At 43.0% G+C, this 21400-nt stretch overlaps 1 protein-coding gene across 3 annotated transcripts in view; it reads right to left on the reverse strand.

Moving 5' to 3' along the window:
* Positions 1-21400, reverse strand: part of LOC124191217 (zinc finger homeobox protein 4-like) — an 88477-nt gene that overhangs the window by 49098 nt on the left and 17979 nt on the right. For all 3 annotated transcript variants that reach the window (XM_046584272.1, XM_046584271.1, XM_046584273.1), the window contains one exon: positions 5959-6101. The gene's annotated coding sequence lies outside the window, so the exon portion shown is untranslated. The remainder of the gene's footprint in view (positions 1-5958; positions 6102-21400) is intronic.

Raw genomic sequence — 21400 nt, forward strand, 5'->3', positions numbered from 1 at the left:
CCCATTCGGAGGAGCTCCAACGGTTTTCCCGTCCCCTCTCCTGACACTCATTTCCTGGGTGAGGTGGAAAGAAAAGTAGAGAAAAGAGATTCTCCTTTGACTCGTTTAAGAAAATAGCCCAGCGCCGTGCGCACATATACACATCTCCGTTGCTGCTGCTGCTGTTGCTTTTCTTAGTATAAGGGATAGATGTTATACACAGTGAGTAATCCCTCACCCCTCTGTTATTCCTCTTTCGCCCCTTCGTCTTCTTCTTCTTCATCGTCTTTATGTGTGTCGCACTTAATCCTATTACGTACGGACGGATAGACGGACGGTCTTCTCTCTCGTCTCTTTTTCGACGATACTCTACACACACACACACACACACACACACTTTCGGGTTTGTGTGTCCATGTGTGTGTGTGAGAGCGTTGGATTCTTCGAGATCGCCCCGAGGAGGGACCGCTCGCGTTCATATATCGTGAACGCGTGCGCCAATTTTTTTTTTGTTGGGTATTTTTAATCTTTGACGATGATATTATTCCCCCTGCGGTTACCCGTTTCGTTCGGTTGGCTTGCAACGACTATAGGGAAATGTTGGTATCAAAAACATTTCGTCACCGGTTTGATGATCCCGGTCGCTCTTCTTCTTCTTTTTCTGTTCGCGTCTGCGTGTAATTGAAAAATTCCCTCGTCGGCTCGTCTCTTTCAATGGGAAAACAACTCCTCCTCCCCACCTATAAATTAACTTTTTCCTTCCTTCCTCCTTTTCATTTCTTAACAGATGAACACACGAGATGAAACCAACACATTGCAAAGAAGAAGAAGAAGAAGAAGAAGAGATAAAAAAAAGGAAAACACACAGAGATGTAACAGCTGTCGAGGGAGAAATGTTTCTTTTGGCAGGAGTCTTGTTGCTTTTATAGACCCAAGAAAGAAATTCCATTCGATTATTATTATTTTTTTTTCTTCAATGGAAATTATTGCAGAGTGCGCGCATTCGTTCAAAAGAGCAGACATCCAAACCCATCCGCATTGAAGGAACTGTGAATGAGGTGCGGTCACTGCACTCCCGCACGAGACAACATGAAGGAAAAACTATCGTTTAAAAAAGTCGGAAAAAAAGCAAAAATCCAGTCATCCAATCACACGGATCTCTTAATTTTCCTCCTTTCGCTTCTTCAAACAATTTTTTTTGGAAAAGATAAAATAAAAATGAAAAAACAAAACAAAATTAATTATTTCGTTTTTTGTTTGTTCTTTTTTTCTTTATCTTTCTTCATCTTCTCAAGAAAAAGAGGGCGGGGCTGAGCGGCGTATTTCATCATCATCATCATTATCGTTTCGTGTGTGTGTGTGTGTGTTGTTGAGGCCCGCGCGCGCACACGCTCCCGTGAGAGACGATGATCAAACTAGTAGCAGCCAGAGAGAGTCCCGTGGCAGTTGAGCTCGACTCATTATGTGTCTCCCCCCTTTAGCCAATCGCCTTTTGTCTTTTCGAGGAGCTACCGAGAGCGGCTGCCGGATTTCATTACGCCGCAAAAATGACGCCATGGCACACCAACATTTTTCAATCAAATGTCAAAAAAACATTCGGCCGCCACCGCTCGCCTCATTATATTTCATCGACTCACGGCGGACGTCGTAATCGCAAAGTTCAACAACACACATTCCTCTTCTCAACGTTTCAAAAAATGAATTCGGTACGTTGTAAGTTCAATAACCCGCCGATGACGATATCATTAATTTGCCCGCAGTACCTAGCAGTGTGTAGTCCCCCCCCCTTCTTGTCTAATTGCATGCGCTTCTTATCTTTTGCCAGAGAGACTTTGTGGTAAAGACTGTGAGCTTCTTCTTCTTCTTCTACTTTTTAATGTTTTTTTTTATTTCAATCCCCCCTTATATCCCCGAACTGAAAAAAAAAGAAAAGAAAGAAAAGTGACGATGGATGGATGGAACATTTATCTACCGACAGACGAGCGGAGCTGCTGCCAGCCCCGAGTTTGGTGGTGCGGAACGAGCAATGTGCTGCACGCTATATACTCTGTGTGTTATTCGTATCAAACTGACTGACTATACACATATATCGATGGAGGCGGGCACATTATATATTTTTATATTACATCAAAAAAAGAGAGAAATAACCAAAAAAGAAAAAAATAAGGGGGACCTGTCCCCTCTCTTTTTAACCGCCCACCTAATCTTCTCGAATCGACGACTCCCTCTTTAGTTATTTCATATCATTTTTATTTCTTCTTTCTTTCCCTCTCTCTTCTTTCGCTTGTTGTTGTTGTTAACTAAAGGCAAAGAACTCGAGTCGAGGGGGCAGGTGATTGTTGTATTTGTATTTCGAGGAACGAAACGACACGATCAGACAACCGACCGATTTCTTCCTGTTCAAATAACAGTTAGCGTGCGTTACACATAATACACATTGCCAAACGAATTTTTAAGGAGTTCCCCCCCGCCTCCCACCGATTTTTGTTTGGGAGTGTCTCGCATTACAATCCGTGTGCAACTCCTATATGTTTTTTTCTTTTTCTTTTCTTTTTCTTTCTAGATTTATACTCAACTATAAATGGTCGAATAAGTCAAAGACACAGTCCCGAAGTCTTTCGTGAGGCACGAAGATAAAAGAAAAATCCAATGGAATATAAAAACAACATCAAGAAAAAGAAGAAGTAAAAAGAAAAAGAAAAGATGTTGATGGGATCGGAATAATAAGGACGTGGTGGTACGGGGTGGAGGTGGCCTTATTAAAAATCATTTCGGCAACAATCAGCCCGCGAGCGTAATTCATCTTCGTCTCTTATTTCTTCTTAACTGACGGCAGTGCGGGGGGAACGAAAGAAAAAAAAAGTCACCTTCTCCCAACAGTTTGGGGGGAGGAAGAAGAAGAAGAAGAGGTGGATGAGAGAGAAATCCACACACACACACACACAGCGAAAAGGAAATATATAATAATCTAAAACAGGTATATAAGAAAGAAAAGGAGAACTCTGACAGTGACGCCGACCGTCTGATTGCCATTGGCTTTTGCTCTCTCTAATTATACCATGATTATTACTTCTCTCTCTCTCTCTCTTCCTTCTTTCTATATATTCCTCCACTTGTTCCGAGCTTCTAGATGAATCTGACGAGAAACCTTCACTGTTTGTACGTACCTCCTTTTCGACTTGTCACGAGAATAAACCCATACAGATAGCAAAGGGCGCCTCCGCTTTCCAACTTGTAATTACACACATCTACTGTGCATACCTTTTTTTTTTCTTCCTTCTACCTTTGGGAGGGGGAGGAGATCATCGGTTTGATGACGACACCCGAAAGATGAGCCAGACTCGTAATTAAATTTTTGCTTCTATTTTTTTTTGTTGTTGTTTGCCTTCGCATAAAAGAAAATACGAGTAATGAGTGACACGACAGTCCGAGTCTCTGATCTTGTTATTATCCACAGACACGGTTCTTTCTATCTTTTTTGCCTTTTGCGCATTTGATGCAGTTATATAGCGAGGGACAGGTAAAGTTTAATTATCAAAAGAAGAAGGAGAAAAGGGAGAAAAATAAGAATAGGAGGAGGCCTCCTTTCCGTGTTCTAATTACACAGCTGCAGGGTCGGTCTGTTGGGTTCATTTGAAAATGTTTTTTTCCCTCTCTTATTCTCTTTTTCTGTTGTGGGGGGGATTTTGATTGACATTTTCTTCTCCTCGACTTGTTTGGGAAAGTTTCTTCCTTTTGAAAGAAAGAAGAAGAAGAAAAAAAAAAGAGACACACGACGTGTGTGTCAGTTGTACAAGGCAACCGAATTAACATAATTCATTATTTCGTTTTAAACTGATCGAAGTCACGAATAAATAATAAGCCAGCTGAAATGTGTGTGTGTGCGCCTGTGTGTCGAAAAGTTTATTCGCCCTCCCATATAGGAACCCGCAGCGCCGACGCAGCGCGTACACTCCAGTAATAAAGTTCTTTGATTCCCAATCAAAAATGAAAAAAATAAAATAAAAATAAAATAAAAAAAATAAAAATAGAAAATGTTAGAGAGAGACAACAACAGTGGCGTGATGGTCAGCTCGTGAAAAACTTTGCGTCTGCTGTGTCTTTTTCCCGTCTGTTTTCCGTGAACTAACGTCGAACTCCCCCCTCCCCCCCCCCACTTCTATCTAGCCAACTTTGAAAACCCTCATCACCTGGCCCTGTGTGTTTGATTAGAACGAAAGAAAAGAAAAGGTAAAAAGAAAGAAAAGAATCGCCCTTCGCTCAACTGTCGAATGGACGCAGCATGTCCATGTTTTTTGCCCTTGTACACTAACACACAGTTCACATAAAGAGAGTTATGTATGTATATATATATGATCGCATAGAGAGAGAGAGGCACATAAAACTTCTCTCTCTCTCGCGCGCGCTGCTCCCGCTGTCTATATGCGCTGGACCCGTTCAACGCCGGAAAAAAGAAACAGAAAAAAAAACCAAAAAGAAAAGAAAAAAACCAAAAAGTTTGCCACCAAACAACAACAGAAACCAGCCGTTCGACCGTTGGCGTCCACCTTATAATACCGGCGTCGGCCGGTGGTGTGTGTGCACCGGGCAAATCATCAACTGGACTTTCTATCCCATCATATATATTATTATATCATTGGAGATATAATAGTATATGTCCATCTCCATAGCAAAGGCTATCGACACGCTATAGTCAACTTTTCCAAACCCTTTAGTATCGTATACGACCCCCCTCACCCTTTTCCTCAACCCCCCTCCCTCTCTCAACCTTCCGTTCACCCGACAGTCATCGACCAGTAAGCCCATTGCCACAATAGTCTCTCGTGATTCCCTCGTGATCCATTAAGAGACTCGATTAAATGGTGGAAACAAAAAATTTCCAATCAAAAAGTTGAAATTGAATTTATTTTTTTGTGGGTCAGAAATCGCTACTAACGCCAGCGGCAAACAAAAGGCGGAAAAAAAAGTAGTTCACGCAGAGGAAATGTCGAGTTTTTCACGGATTTATAAACAGGTCCGCAACCAGTCGAGTAATTTGAATAGACAATATGGACGCTCGACCTACTCTGTGTGAGTTTATGAATCAAAAGAAGTACGCAACGCACAATGTTTGGTCCCGTGTATGAAACTGGACGGCGTTCAACAATGGCCAAGAGACAAAAGGGAGAGAGACCTACTGCCTACCTACCCACACACACAGACACAACGACAACGGATAGCAAAAGACACAAGGTTTCCGATCACAACGCACAAACAAATGGCTACATTTTCTACAAAACTGATTTCCTGCCTCTCTCCTATTTCGAAGGGAAAAAACAGTGGAAAACAGGGAAAGAAAAGCCGGGCCGCATATATCCCCTTCCTGTTCTTTGATTTCAGGCCGAGCATACACACACAATCATAATCATCATCATAACACAACTAAAAAGAGAAAAAAAGTCCATCCGCTTTTTATTTCCATTTTCTCTAGCTCTTTTAGTCGCAAACAATAACTCTCCTTTTTGCCATAAATAGACAAAAACAGAAAATTCCATTATCAGAGAATTTCTTGTTTTTGTTTATCTCTTGTTGTAAATTCTTTGTTTTCTTTTCAAATCCTCCGCAAATAGTCGTGTGCATAATTCTGTATGGCCCCCTCGCTTTGCTGATTGAGCAAGAAATAATTCACTTGTGCGCCAATAGCACTCGCCCATATCTACCGCATTTCCCCCCGCGTCTTATTACATGTGAAATAGTTAGAGGAATGCCAAGCCCATCACATCCTCGAGCTCCTATTTGGTCGTCTTGTATCTAATAATCATTACCATGAGGAGAAACCCCTAAATGGGAAAAAAATAAACGCAGAACGGGCGCTATTAACAATTCCTCCTATCTGCATAAACCACCCACATCGAAGAGTCGGAAAGACTCGATACTTTTCGGTCTCTTAACATCTCCTCAAAATGACAACAAAAAATAAGTCGTGGAATTCAGTCCTACCTTTTGTAGTCTCAACAGTTGCGGAGAATGTCGGTGCATCGAATGCTGGAAGAGATTACGGGGTCACAATCCAGCTTGGAAGCGTTGCATCACGTGACTCATCGGCTGCTGGAGGGCTGCTGCTCTGCTTAGAACTCGCGTCCCTGTTGAAAAAACGGCAGATCGAAAATCCAAAATCAAATATTGACTGGTAAAACGTAGGCAACAACATGAATTTCTCCGTCTGTCTATCTGTTTCACGTATTTTGAGATGTCCTCTTCATGTTTCTTTGACTATCTGATGAGAGTATCTCTGTGTAAAACTGGGCAGGGCTGTTTTCATGGAGATCAAACAGTCAACTCGCAAGCCAGAGAACGAGCCCGCACCGAATCAAGAGGGCCCCCACGTTTGATTAATGCACGATCATGTGTGCCCTTATAGTCCCGGTCGCGGTCTCCCCGGGCTGTAACCATTGTCGTTATCATCCACGGTATAATATGCAACAATGTCTTGTAATATTCAAAGCAAAGTATATCTACAACATACAAGTCTAAATCATATGCATATATCGACATGGAAAATCAGCCAGTCCCATTGCAGCGACCATTCATTTCTAATGCATATTCTCATCAATCTATCAATCAAAAACCAAACCTTATGCAACCGTAAATTCATTTCTCCAAAAACACACAAATCCAATATGAAAATTTTCTGTCCATCTCATGGCGGTCGGCCGGCTGGTCCGGCATTACTCACGCTTTACCAAACTCCAAGTCGAATCCATTAGTAAAGACGTAAAACAAAAACAAAAAAAATTATCTAAATTCGATACTTGTTCAAAAAGAAAAAAACAAAGTCTCTAATAATATGATCCATTTAGGAGACAGTTAAAATACGTTTAAGCCGATAGAAAAATATTCGGGCGGTGAAGTGAAACTCGTTTCTTTTTTTTTTAGGGAAAAAAAAGTGCGAAAGGATTGACACCGAAATCAGTCTCACTGTCCGAGTTCATTGACACTCTAACGGTGTCAAAGCAGCTTGGGAAATATAAACACCAAAAAGGCGAGAAGACGAAAAGAATCGCACTACAAAGCAGGAAAGAAAAAAAAAAAAAAAAAAATTCCTTTGGCTCTAGTCAGGCGGACCCGGGTCTGTTACACAATGTCTAATTAGAACGAATTCTCTCAGCGACCAATCCAATTGTCCACCTACGTTGTTTGTTTGGGCAGAGGGAAAGAGCTATGCAACGCTTCTTTTTACTCCTTTTTCCAGCCAAAATAAATAATAGGGCTTCGCTGGGGCGTTGATGAAATGTCACACCTGATCAAACACGCAAAGCTCCTTAGACTGTAAGTAATGCGATACATTGGCGACTACAACACGTGGAAATGAGGATGTAGGAGGCCTTCATCATCGAAACGTCACGAAAGAAAACTGTGGGCTCCAGCTCTTGGCAAGCATCCAAGAGATCATCGAGACAAACAGTCTCAGAAAGCAAGAAACTGTTTTCAAAATATCTTTCTCTCTCCTCTCCTCTCCTGTGTGTGTCCCTTTTTCTTTTTTCTCTCTCCGTTTCGAGTATCACTCTCATCTGTATACCTTGCTGTTGTGTGTCCGGGGACGTTGATCAATGGCGTCGATTGGAATTCAAAAGGAGAAACGATTCCCTCCTTCTCCAATGAACCACATGGAAGAAACAAGGACACACAATGTGTTGAAGAAGAGAACCGAAAAAGAAATAAAATTGTACTTGTTGCGACAAACTTTTAGATTCCTTTTCGCTTCTTCTTCTTCTCCTTCTTCTTCTGGCGGAGTGCGATAGAGGTAGGGTGTTTTGGTGGAATTATTGCACAACCATCGAGAGAGAGTATAGTCAGGAAGAAAGAAAAAAAAAAAAGAAAAAGACAGAGAGACTCTCGTAAGTCCTGCGCCGACGTCGGATTGTCTAATATAAGGCGCTCTCTTGCCCATAAACGGCCATCGAATTCGCAACACATTGGGGACAAGCAAACGGGCCAGACATGAATAAGCGCCCAGCTTCTTTATTTCTTTTTCAGCTTTCAAACGAGCTGGGCATTTGTTTTCGGGGCGCCCTATACAAATTGTTATTTGCTAAATAGAAGCCTTCACATACATCTCTTCTGGCCAATAAAGAAAAGAATTTCCTCAGAGGGCGGAGGGACGGACAAAGTATTTATTTATTTGTTGAATTCAATCCCCCAAGTCAAGTCGGTTGAGAATCCAGCATCATTCCTCATCTCTTGAATGAGCAGACATTTCTTCCGCGCCTCTCATACGATGAGTGGGAGCAATGAACACCATCTCACTGGCCAAGAATGAATGAGCGAGAGAATAAAAGCAAAAAAAATAAAAAAAAAAGGGATACACAAGAGATGATCATGCTGGAACGGCCCAGTACACAACCAGCCAGCCAACCGTTTCGGAAAAACAAACTGGTGGTCACGCAGCATAGCATCAGCAGCACGGACCAAAAGAAAAGAATATGGAGAGCTGCTGCTGCTGCTGCTGCTGCTACTGGTTGGCTGTATGTATGTGTGTGTGTTTAGATAGCAGAGTCCGGACGACGACTCTCTCATCATCCATCATTGAATAGGGCAACAATTATGAAGCCCCCAATTTCCTGTTTCGTCCAAGAGCCTGGAGAAAAGAGCTCAGCTTTATGCTTTTCTCCACATTGAGACGGGCTGACTTGGCAGCATTGTTGCAATTCCGTCCACCACCGAGAAACCTCCAGCCCCCACGAAAAAGAAAAAAAAAACTGTTTTTTTGAATGGTCAACAAGAAGAAAAAACCCCTCCTCAGTGGTCCTCTTCCATGTTTGCCAGTGCGTGTGTATCTACGGACGCTATGGTCGTGAGAACAGCGACAATACATCTAATGGGAATGCCATTCTCTAAAAGCGCCCATCTTTTTATTTGTTTTCCTTCCTTCCTTCCTTCCTTTCACGTTTCTCCTAAACCCCTCACCACTCACTCGGCGTGTCCCTTGATCGGTGACGTCATTATCAAACCTTTTCTCCGATTTTTTTTTCCTTTTTAACTTCCTTCCTTTTTTTCTTTGTTTAATCAATAGCCCAAACGACGACGACGATGACGACTAATTTGTCGTCCCCCTCAAAACACACACACACACACACAACAACAACAATAACGAAAGAAAAAAAAAACACACACAACTAGTCGCTTTAAGGTCCCGTGCCCTCCTTTACACTCGAGTCCGTGTAAACACCCACACAACATAAAGAATCGAATGAGTCGAGCTCCCTGGCGATTAATTAGTCCTAACTCATCGTATAACATGTTGTTATTTGGCTTTTCATTCCCTTTATTGTTTGCCTTTTTTCCATCATGAACCTCTTCTTCAGTCTACCCTACTCCGGGGGTTGGCAACTCACAACTTGGGTGTACGAAGATTCGGGATTCTAGAGAGATTCTAGAGATTCCGAAAGATTCTATGAGAGGAGAGATAGGGAGATTCTGGCCAGGGCGGACCAGGGTGTACGAAGATTCTGGGGAGTTGCCAACCCCCGCCCTACTCCGCTGCTGATATACCCCACGCCCTCCCATGTCCCCGTCATTTACCAAGTTAGTTAGAAAAGGTTAAGCTGATATAACACGATCCCGACGGACTTGTTAATACTCTATATATACTACTGTACAGTGTGGTAGTAGTACTACACTGCAACACACAGAGACTCTCTCTCCATCCCCATTAGCGCCTACACCGAGATTCATCTCTCCCCTCTTCTTTCTCTCTTGATTTTAGATCCAACTTTCCCCCCACACTCTCACAATCTCTGCTGACCTCTCCCCCCTCCCGACAGTATTAAAGTTGTTGCATAGACTTTGCTCTTTCCTCCCCACATCTTTTGATATCCCGCCCAACACTCACCACCACCAGTCCACCACCCCTCGCAACCGTTTGAGAAAAATGTGTCTGTGGAAAAAGCGTCGCCTAGTGTCGGAGCCAAAACTGACCGATGGTCCGTCTCCGTTAATTAATCAATAACGCAATCGATATATCGACCCGTTTCTTCTTCTTCTCCTTTACGGCTTGCGCAGCTCTGAAATGAGAAGAAAAACTAAGATCGGTGCATGGCAAAATAAAAAGAGAAGGAAAAAAAAAAAAAAAACTATCGACGCTTGATGATGGCGAGGCCGTGGCGGCGGCGGCGACGTGGCAGAGTTATTACACTAATGCGACGATACTACTCCACACGTCACCCTCTCTTTTCGCTCTCTCTCTCTCGCTAGTCGCTAGTCTATATTTACAAGTCCCCCGGGCACGCTTAATACTGTTAACGAGCAGCCTAGTAATTAATTACTCGGTGCCGGGGCACACTACTAATACTAGTGCTGGCACAAATGGACCGGCCACACCGGTTAATGGCTTCTCTTATGTAGCTAAGAAGAGAAAAGAGAAGGTCGTTATAGTTGAGGGGAGGGGGTGGTCCTCTCTACACTAGTGTAGTTGTTCCAGTCCACAGTAAATATATATAGACTGTATATGTGTGTGTGTGTGTGTATCCAGTGGCGAAAAGTAAGGTCCAGGGAACGAGAGAGAAACTGTGTGTGTGTGTGTGCGCCGGCCCTTTTTGCTTTACACTTCCTCCTCCTATTCCCCCACCCTCACCACCCAACACTAAACCCCTCCTTGTGTGCTCTTATTCTTCCATTTTTATACATGCGATGCGATCAATACTGGACGTTAGGCACAGTGAAAAAAAGAAAAATGTGAACCGTATCTCTCGTCTCTGCCGCCATCATTTCATTTCACTCGGGTTGCAGCAACGGTGGGGTTTGATCGGTGCCAACAACGGCGGACATTGACCGGACTAAATGAGAACGACTGGAGACGGGGACGTAAATGGAAAACAATGACACGTCCATATAATTTTTGGCAGTCACGCGCTCCCTACCCATTTCACGCAAAATCGGTCAAACATTACCCCAAATTGGGTTAATTATTATAAGGCGACAAAACAAAACAAAAGAAACGATAAATTTTCACCGACTAAGATGAAATTATGTTGTTCTATTGATTCTTTTCCGTCCCTCTAAATTAAACCCCAGAGTTGACCCGTGTCCTAAAACTCCACCCCGAAAAACGAGACAGCCACCCTCCACTAAATTCTCCTCACGGCGTCACCACCCTCTTGTTCTCCTCCTCCCAAAAAGAACCCAGCCGAAAACGCCTGGGGGAGTGTGTGAGTCAAAGAAATCAATTTGAGTTAGAACTTGGCCTAGTAAACACACTTTTCCGCTCAGTTTTTCCCTTGCACAAAAGCAAAACAAAAAAAGACAGTCACCCATGACCGGGTGCTATTGGGTAATTCAATCCTCCTTCTAGGAAGCGGAGCGGGTTGCGAAAGGTGTGTGTGAACACGGGTATCACTGCTAATGAGAGGTCAGACATCAATAAATAAACGAAGAGAGAGAAAAAGGGGGGAGCGAAATAGGAACTGGCACAATCCCATTACACATTAGGTGATTCCCGTGTACCCAGTCGACTTTTGTGCCCCGTGTTTGTCTTCATTCAGAAGAACAAGATTAGAAACGAGAGAGAATCAAAAGGGCAAGTTCGAATACTCGGAAAGAAAAAAGAGGAAAAACACGAACGAACGAGAAATGAGGCCCGAGTGAAGTGCAGCAGATCAAAGTGCAAACAAAAAACGTCATTTGTCAACGTACGGCATCAAAGACAACGAGGAGTAAAAAAATAATAATAATAAAAATAGAGCTCCAACAAAATGAGGATAAGTCCGTGACGTCGTGCACACGACAAAAGCAATGACAATCATTTTGAGGGTAAAAACACGCCTGCAACTCTTTCATTTTTCTTTTTTTTTTCTGATCAACAAACAACGAGGGAAAATGAAACAAAACAACTGCAATCGAAATAATATCATCATCGAGTTGCACACACACATCTATACTCTATATAGCCCCGGACTATATAACCCCATCAAAGGCAAGAGTGAGAGAGAGAGAGAGAGAGAACCTCCAAATTTCTTCTCTAACCAGAGAAAACCCGGCCTATAACGCGCGCCGATTGACGACGTCGTCGCGCACGACTCTTATGAATTAGTGTTATGTATACACAACGCCGAGAGAGGGGCCGATGATGGAAGTGTCGCGTGTAGTCAAAGAGTTTTGAGCTCCTCTCTTTCTCTCTCCCAGCAGTGCCGGCGCATTTCCTCTATCTTCAGAGAATATAAGATTACCCAGCAGGCTCGACGTTTCGGCAGAGGATTCTTGGAATGATTCCATTAGAGATTACACACGATGACCTAACATTTAGTCAGTAAAGTCAAGAAGATGGGCGACGGTTGTCAGGCAAAGGTCAATCACGTCATCATTTTCATATCGCCGTGTAAATAGGGCGTCATCAGGTGGATGGGGGGGGGGGGTAAATACTAAGTATTACACCTTCCAGATGATATTGTTGACATTATGAGACTCTCGGTGTCGTTTATAAATAAAAATTTGATGATAAACCCCAAACAAAAACAAAAAAGAAGGAGAAGGCAGAAGTAGGCACGCGTGACATCCGCCCGGAAGCGCAAGTAATGGAATGGGTAGTGCGTCTCACCTGACAAAATCTCTTCTTGCCGCAAATGCGATATGACAATCACCAAATGCCTTTGACGTTTCTAAGAGAGCGGATCATTTGAAAATTGGACGTCGCACCGCAAACACCTGAACCCCCTCGGAGCTTCTTCTATTCCTCAGAAGGTTTCGAATCCATAAGTCAAATCAAAAGCGACACACACAGACACACACACAAGGGCACACACTGAGGGATCCACAGGCGCACTAAAAGGCGGAAGGGAGCAAAGGAGGGCGGATAAAGGCCGACTGGAGGCGCCGACGGCGCCTCGACACTGAGGCAAAAGAGAGGCGTCGTTGTGCGTCGTCGTTACTCTTTTTTCTTCTGCCACATTGCGCCTCTTTTTCTTTTTTTTATTTCGCTTCCCCTTTTCTTTAGCGTTAGAAAAACATTGTTGTTCCTTTTCCCTTTCGTTCTCCGTCGCGGTTTGCGCAACCGGACCGAACACCTACACACCTGCTCCGGCACACACCGCAGGCTTAAAAGCCCCCCTCCCACCTTAATACTCTGACCGGATCTGACACCCCCGACAGATGTAAAGACCCAAAGACCAAAAAAAAGAAAAACTTCCAATCAAAGAAAATAAAAACAAAACAGCCGCGATAATGAACATTCAGTCAAACAAACAAACAAAAGAGAAGCAAAGAAGGAAAAACACGGTACCTATGTATACATTACGATGTAACTATATTGTGTATCCGTACACCTTTCTCTCTCTCTCGTCTGTTCTATTGACAACAGCTGGTTGCCAGTGTATAGCGCCGCACGCGAACACACAACATGGCGGCGGCGGCAGCTCGCGAGAAAACAATAAAACGGTTATCAATACAATATAAGCAAGGAAATATACCGGAATAAGGCTCGTCTCTTTCCGCCATTAACGAATGTCTCTCACAAAAAAATACAACCGAAAAAACAAAAATACCCCCCGAAAAAAAAATATATATATAGGCACAAAAGGCGAGTTAAAAGACAGAAGAAAAGAACGGAGAGGAAAGAACAATGAGAATCCTTCGTGCAAACCGGCTTCGTTCGTTTGGAATGCGGCAATCCATCAAATTAGCTCTGACGTTTTAGTATATAGCGGCATGGTGTGTATGTGCCTATGTATATATTATAGACTCTCTGTACACGTTGCACCCGGTCCCGTCACGACAACGACCAGGAAAGACGGACCCACCTCTTCAAAATTTCAGTTAAAAAAAAACAAAAATTCAAAACTTTTTTGGATGACATTGTCATCGTGTCGCATTTCCGATCAAACAATAGGTCGCCATTATAGTCACGACCACACCACCCCCGTCCACCACCACCACCAGTACGCAGAAAAAAAAAAAGAAATCGATGTACGTATACAATAATTCTGATACATTCTTCCATTGTTGTATACGTACAGTCGTTGATGCAGATGAATATAAAGAAGTGCATCTTTTTTCTCTGCCTGGAATGTCTGCATACTGATCAGACATTTTTCATTCTTTCCATTTTCCTTTTTGATTTTATGCCGTTTGGAAATCGTTCGATTCAACCCCCGTGTACATTTTTCCGTGGGTGTGGACAGACGATTGAGACAATTACAAAAGGAATCTCAATCTCACTCAACAGACAAATTTATACATAATAGCGCGCGATCACACGGCCGCAATTTGGGTGTAGTAGAAAGAAATAAGACTCCCAAGTACCCACCACCACCACCACCACTACTCTCTTATTTGATGTCCGCGATGGCGCCACACGCGGGTTGAATTAAAATTACACCCCGCTGAGAACTCTGCACGTACTTTGTTCCTTCCCATTTTTTTCTCTCTCTCTCTCTCTCTCCCAACTTGTGTGTGTGTTTGTTGGACGCGGGCTCGCACACGGGAAAAAAAAAACCCAAGAGTTAGTGCTATAAGGTTTCACTACCATACCACCAGAACTAACCAGGAAAAAATGTAATAATATCGACAGTTATAGGCACCAGAGAGAAAATGAGCAAAAATCATTAAAATGGGATGATGATGACCCGCTCGCTGCCGCCATCATCACCACTGCCGCCCCTCTCTCTCCGGCTGGCCAGCAGTTTTTCTGATGGTTATTTAATGTCCACAGGAGCCCCAGAGCCTTCTCTGAGCGCGTCACACCTGAGGCGCACCTGTCCCGAGCTGTAACGCGACTATAGACGGGTATCGTTTCAACCTTTTGCCGTCCATAGTCGCGGGCGTCTCGACGGCGGCGGCAGTGCTGATGCACATCATCATCAAATGGCTGTTGTACTATACACTACACTCATTCTCTATTGGTAGATCTACTACCTAGCCCCGCTGTGTCTGGCTCTCTGGCTCACTATTTATTCATCTCTCTCTCTCTCTCTCTCGCACTGTGTGTTTATGCATCTTTGCATGTGTGCCCGCGCCAGCAGGTGATTAAAAATGTAATTTGATGACCCGAGCCGAGCATGATGGCGACTGCATAACTCATATAGAGAGAAGCTCATGGTTCCAAGATTCATTCCAGCTACTTGATGATGTGAAAGATAGATTTTTCCGGGATTCAATCAGAAGGTAATCACGGAAATAACCAAAAATGGAAGGAGACAACGGGGCATTAAAACAAACCGAGAAGTCTAATCGGAATTTGTTTTTTTGTTTTGTTTCTTTCCAAGATGGAACGCAAAGAAGTTGCTGCCGTCGCGACCAGTTGAAAAATGCAGGTGAGTGGAGGTACAGATACGAGTAATCAACCAAAAACAACCAACTTTTTTAGAAGCCAATCTTTCAAGTTGTGGAAAAGAAAAGAAAAAAAAATGATCACTTATTCTATCATCAGCCACCGAGACGACAGGGGCAATTCCTACACACCGATTACATGGTACACACAACTTCCTAATTTATTTTTACCGAGCAGAAACTGCTACCAAAAACAAGGAGGAGAGAGAGAGAGAGAAAAGGGAGGGAAAAAAAGGAGAGCGAAAAGAGACGTTCGAGTTAATTGAATTATAGATCAGTCGCGGTCAATTCTCTTTCTCCGTCTATATTAATCAACTAATCATCGGCCTTGCTTCTTCATTGATGATGGTCAACCGGACTCTGGTGGGCCGGGGTCATCTGGGCTTATTAATAAATAGAGAAACACACAGAGACGTCCCCCGCAGTTAATGCCAACAAACACAAAGTTTTTTCATCACACGATCGGTAGAAAAAGAAAGAACTAGTCGAATAAAAAAAAAAAAGGAAACAGAAAGACATCAGCGCCGAGTGATACGTGCCGAGTATAAATCAATCAATTGAGGATTCATAGGGTCCACAAAGTCATAAACAAACAAACAGGAGAGAGACGGGAAAAGGAGAAAAATAGAGAACTTGCTTTATTCACAAAAATGGAATATTATATAGACGACCATCAACTCTGTTTGTTTGTTTGTGCCCAGTCTCTATTTCAAAGTGGGGGGGGGGGGGAAATGGATGCTGGACATGGAGACACAATGGTTGCTCCTTGTTTGTTTTTCATCCCGAAAACTAAAGAAAGGGTCGGTCATTCCGTCGATGTAAATAAGGATGGAGGGCATGGGGTGACGGCTGAATCTATAATGCAATCGGGATAATCGATGGTGTCTCTCGTCTGGCTTTAAGAAGCGTGTTGGCTCGGTTCGGCTCGCCCGCTGTTGACCAACGTCCATCAACCCGAGTCTCCGGTACCCAGTAACTGGCAAAGAAACTTCTCTTGTATATACTGCATTAAGAAAATGAGAGCAGAATGAGAGTCGGCGATTCACTCCGAGTTCCAACAAACTTGCCCAGGAGCTTTCCATCTTCTCCTTTCTCTCTCTCTCTCTCTCCTACAGTGAACTTGATTTATCGTCAACAATCCAAAAACGGGCCGGCAAAAAGCTTTTCTTTTCCCCCCTCTCTTCTATCCAGAGCAACGGTCCAAGTATACCTAGACGACCGGTAGGGTGGGGCTCAGGGTCGAATCGAATCAAATCCCTTCACGTAGGGACTACACCACGGTCTCGGACGTCTACACAATTAGTTAATTCATGACGGAAAGTAGAAAGAAGCAAAAGAAGACTATCGAGTCCGCGTACCTTGTAACCTGAGGCCTATTAATATGTTCCTGCTGTAGTTACAATTTGGCCTGCTTATCCGTGACTGTGCCCACTTTATTTAACAATTTGACCAAGAGGACGCCATGAGAACGGCATGTGTGTATGAGCGAGTAAAAAAGAAGAGAGTGAATCCAATTGAATATTTGTGTCGGGAAGTCCAGTCCAGTCGACTGGGCGATTCAATGAATAATATAACAACAACCGGCTACAGCCGCACACACGAGCAGATAGTCGGAGCACAGCTAGTTGGGAACGCGGAACCGTTGACACGACAGATGTTGTACATCTCCTCTACGCTCCGAGCGCTTTTGCCGATGAAACTTTACATATATAGAATTTGTGAGGAGGACGTTCAATCAATATCACTAATCTATATACATGGATGGGATGCCAGAGATGCTGCCGCCGATTTTCTCTGTCCATTATACACGGATGTAAAAGAGCGAGGCCACGCACACTGACCAGGACCCGCTAACTACCAAAAGGGGTGAAAGCAACGACGACGACGACGGTGATAATAATAATAATACAAACAAACAATTCCACTGAGTGGCGTTGATTTTTGACTCTTTCTCCTTGGCTCTTACTTGACCCTCCGATAATCAACCTAATGGTTCGACGCCTTGAGTTGATGGCGCTCAGTCTCCATGGGAATCAAGCTAGGGGTCAGAAAGAGTCCATGTCCAGGGAAACAAATCGTTGCTTCCTGATACAAATTTAGTCTACAGTATTACAATAAATACAGAAGGGAGTTTTCTATAGTATCTGGTGGTGGTCCAGCTAGCTATAGATAAGGCGGATTGGATGAGAGAAATGAGGCAAGGGGGGCGATCGTAGTTGCCTGGACAGACGGGGTCCAGACCCTGGTCACGCTTAAACACAAGAGCAGGGGGTCTGTCAATTACATCAGCAACTGGTACATAAAACATAAATAGTAAATCACATCGATTTCTATTGATGTTTGTCTGTGTGTGTAGATGTATAAATGTGTAAATACCCCGTGTATGTAAATAATAATTTATAGGATTTTTTTTTTTGTTAAAGGCCAAATTTTTTTCCCTTCTCATTTTATTTTATCCAAACGAGTTGACTTAACGACTGATTCCCCTCTCCTTTGCCCGTGTGTTTGACCGCTCCTAAACGGGGCCCCAACCGTGACGGATTTCTCCAACCAACCGATATTTTTCTGCCTTTTTTTTTCTGCTTCTTTTAACTATTGAACAACATAAAAAGCCATTCCACACACACAAAAAAAAGATGGGCAGCAGTAGGAAAGAAGAAAAAAAGAAAGGTCTGTTTTTATATCTGAACGAGTGTGTCTATTGCACAGTTGTTTTTATTCGACGAATAAATCATCCTCTTATTTTCCTTTTTTTTTCTCCTTTCTCGTCCCCACATTTCAAAAAAGAAGTTTCGCACTGAAATGTTCATACAAGGGGAAATATACTGTCGCCATGTTTGAAAGAGAGAGAGAAAAAAATACTAAACGTTTTCAGTTTTTACCGGAAAAGTGTCTCTGATTTCACGAGGGATCTGGTTGGAGGAAAAAAATAACAAACAAACAAAAAGGAACGTTTAAAGGAGAGGGGGGAGAGATGAAGAATGAACTACACAAGGAGAGAAGGTTTTTTTTCTTCTTCTTTAAAAAAAAAGGTAAGAAATGTGTGTCGTATGGACTTTTCTTCTTCCAACAGCAAAAAGAAAAAAGTGGAAAGACTAAAATGCCAAAGAGGAACAATAGCTAACGAAACTGTTGCCATGACAACCTTGGGCGTTATATTGAAAGAAGAACCCCCCGTTTGGAAAATAAGGAGAAGGGGGAGGAGTGTTACACATGTATCCCCCACGCATATTCCTCGAGTCTTATTTTATTTGATGTATAAGAGATATCGATTGGGTTCAAAAATGTTACTCTTGTGTGTGAGTGTGTCGCTCCTTATGTCGTTCATCGATGCCCTTCTAACGTTTCCCTTGGCGACATACGGCGATGGTTAGTTTAGTCAAGCAGCATTTCACAATTCCTTGGACGACCGACGACTGCAACGACGACCGATTTTTATAATAGATTTTCATCTCTTAAACTCTGGAATGTCTGTGAGAGAGCGGCCACACAGGGGAGAAGAAGAAGAAGATTCCTCATCTTTTTGTTCGAGCGGCGTAGAAAGAGAGAAAAAGATGGAAACCGACTGATTACAAACCGAAGCAGCAGCAGCACCACCACATAACCAAAACCACCATCTTTTTGTGTTAAGATCCCCCATCCACACACATAGACACAGATGGGGACATTCCGATGATAGTCGCAGATAGATCTCAAGACATCGCTCTCTGACCGACCGAACAACCCAACCGTGTGCTCTGCCGGCCTGGTGCGTGTTTTACCGTACTGTACTAGACTGTCCCGGATCATCACGTGATAAATTGCTGTCAATAATGTTCCTTCTATTTCTACTTGAAACAGAAATATTCAAAGCATTTTTATTTGAAAAATAAAGAAGAAACATCTGTGGGCAATGAAAAGGACTAGAAGAGAAAGCCACACCTGAAACATTTGTGTTGCTGTATCGATTAGAATGTGCAGTAGACTGTAAAGTCGTTTCGTCGTTTGCCCCGAAATAGAACAGAAAGAAAAGGGGAAAAAAAAACAACAAATCCAATAGGTAACAAAGCGTTTTCTCCCGCTTCGTGCATGTCGAAAGCAAAGCAAATAGTTGACATTAGTCGTGATTGGAAAGAAAACGGGGAGGGCGAATCGGTTCGAGCTGCGACCGCTTGTGTCGTAATAATGGGGGAGCGCCATTTGGGAATCAAAAGACAAGCGTCGACCAATCACCGTCTTATCTCGCGTCCCCAGGTAAATCAAATAACACACCAAAGTATAAAGTAAAAATAAAACGAGCTAGCCAAAATTCGAAAATTATACGCCACTTTCGAAATAAGCAAATAGAAACCACGTACCCCCCCCCTCCGATCCTCTTTTTCACTTGGCACAGATTACCAAGAACAAACGGTAATGCTCTAATGACACGCAACTGGCGTCGTTCATCGCCAAATGGAAATTTCTTTTTTTTTTATTTTTTGGCGTCTTGGGGACCCAACATCTCCCCTTGGAAAAAGTGGTGACAACTTTTGATGAACAAGTGAAGAAGAAAAAAAAACTAGGCGACGAAACAAGAGAAGGGACTTAGCGAAACAAGGAAGACGACACACAAAAATTACAGCAAGAGAATGAATAGACGAAGAAAACTGTGGCATCTGTTGTCTGAGAGTTCCGTCATTGAATTGCATTTCTCTGACTAGTAACGTCGCCGCTCACAAACTCTACTACCCCATTGCCTGCTCGCTTGATTGATCCCATTCAATAGTCCAAGAAAGTCTACATACACACACACATACGAAAAGCACTCGGAGAAAAACCGATGAAGAAGAAGAAGAAAGGAGATTGCGAGGGGACGTACAAAAAATACATAAGCTGATGTCTTTAAAGATCCGAACCATCTGATTGGCAACACATACTTTTCAATAGCTTTTTTTTTCTCCTTCTTCCTTCTTCTTCTTATGAAAATAAGTGAAAATATATAATAAGAGCTAAAGTAGACTGTGCAATAGTACACCCCTCCATCCTTCTTTCTCCTTAGACTTTTGGGGGTCGCCGTGACACAAAAGACACAAAACTGGCGACAAATCTTGGTGCACTATACATAATACTTATAGCTACACTCTGCAATGAGCACACAGAGTTTTGGGGCATCTTATCTTTTTTTTTTAGAGGAAAAACGTGCGTCGAATGAAGAAAACAATAACCCACACACACGCATGTGGAAGGAGAGAGAGAGGGGGGGATACTGTATATTTCTCTATTCGAGATGATAAAAACCCAACACCGGAAGCGTCGCCGAGGCGATTGTTGTTAATTTTCTACTCTCTTTCGTGTGTGTGTGTGTGTATGTCGTCCTGTGTAAAAAGTGAAAAGTGGTTGCAGCTGCGCTTTGGCTCTCTTATTATTATTATATATAGTTAGTTTGTGTAATGTTTTTTCTTCTTTTCTTTGGTGAAGGACGAGGAAAAGGGAGGGTGAGGTCGCCATTATTGTCAATCTCAAATTCTTATTCTGTTTCACATGAAATCGTATAAATACTTCCTCCAGGCTACACATCTCTCTCCCCCAGCTCCCAATCCCTCCGAAAATCATTTTCTATAACATTCCACGGAGAAAAATCGAACGCTTGGATAGATATTGTGGAAAAACAGGCGAGAAATTCTTCATTAACATGAGAAAGATTTGTGTCCCCCCTCCAACTAACTGTGCCCAGCATCACAGACAAAAGAGACCGAAAATGTACACCTCAGTTGACAAGACTCGCTGGACTTTTTTTCTTTTCCTTTCCTTGTTTTTGGGCAAGAGGGGGTCCTAGAGAACAACAACGTCAATTGATATTCACCGATCGCACCGATTAAACACTCCCCAAAAACGTCCAGAATCGCGTGAAAAACAAGTCCCCCATCCAACTGTCCAACAAATGATTCTCTCCCAGCCGGGCGCATACGCACACACACACACAGAATTGCAATTAAGAAGAAAAGAAACCCAAACATATAAAATAAAAAAGTGGCTTTGTCACAAGAGTTACCGCCGCGACGCTCATTGGCTCCGTGGACGTAGAGAAAAGTCGATATGCCCAGTCGATGATGATGATGACTATACAGCACCAGCGTGTGCTGGATACTATTTACGACCGATCCGA

This window comes from Daphnia pulex, chromosome 3 (assembly GCF_021134715.1).
Source record: "Daphnia pulex isolate KAP4 chromosome 3, ASM2113471v1".
Taxonomy (NCBI): domain Eukaryota; kingdom Metazoa; phylum Arthropoda; class Branchiopoda; order Diplostraca; family Daphniidae; genus Daphnia; species Daphnia pulex.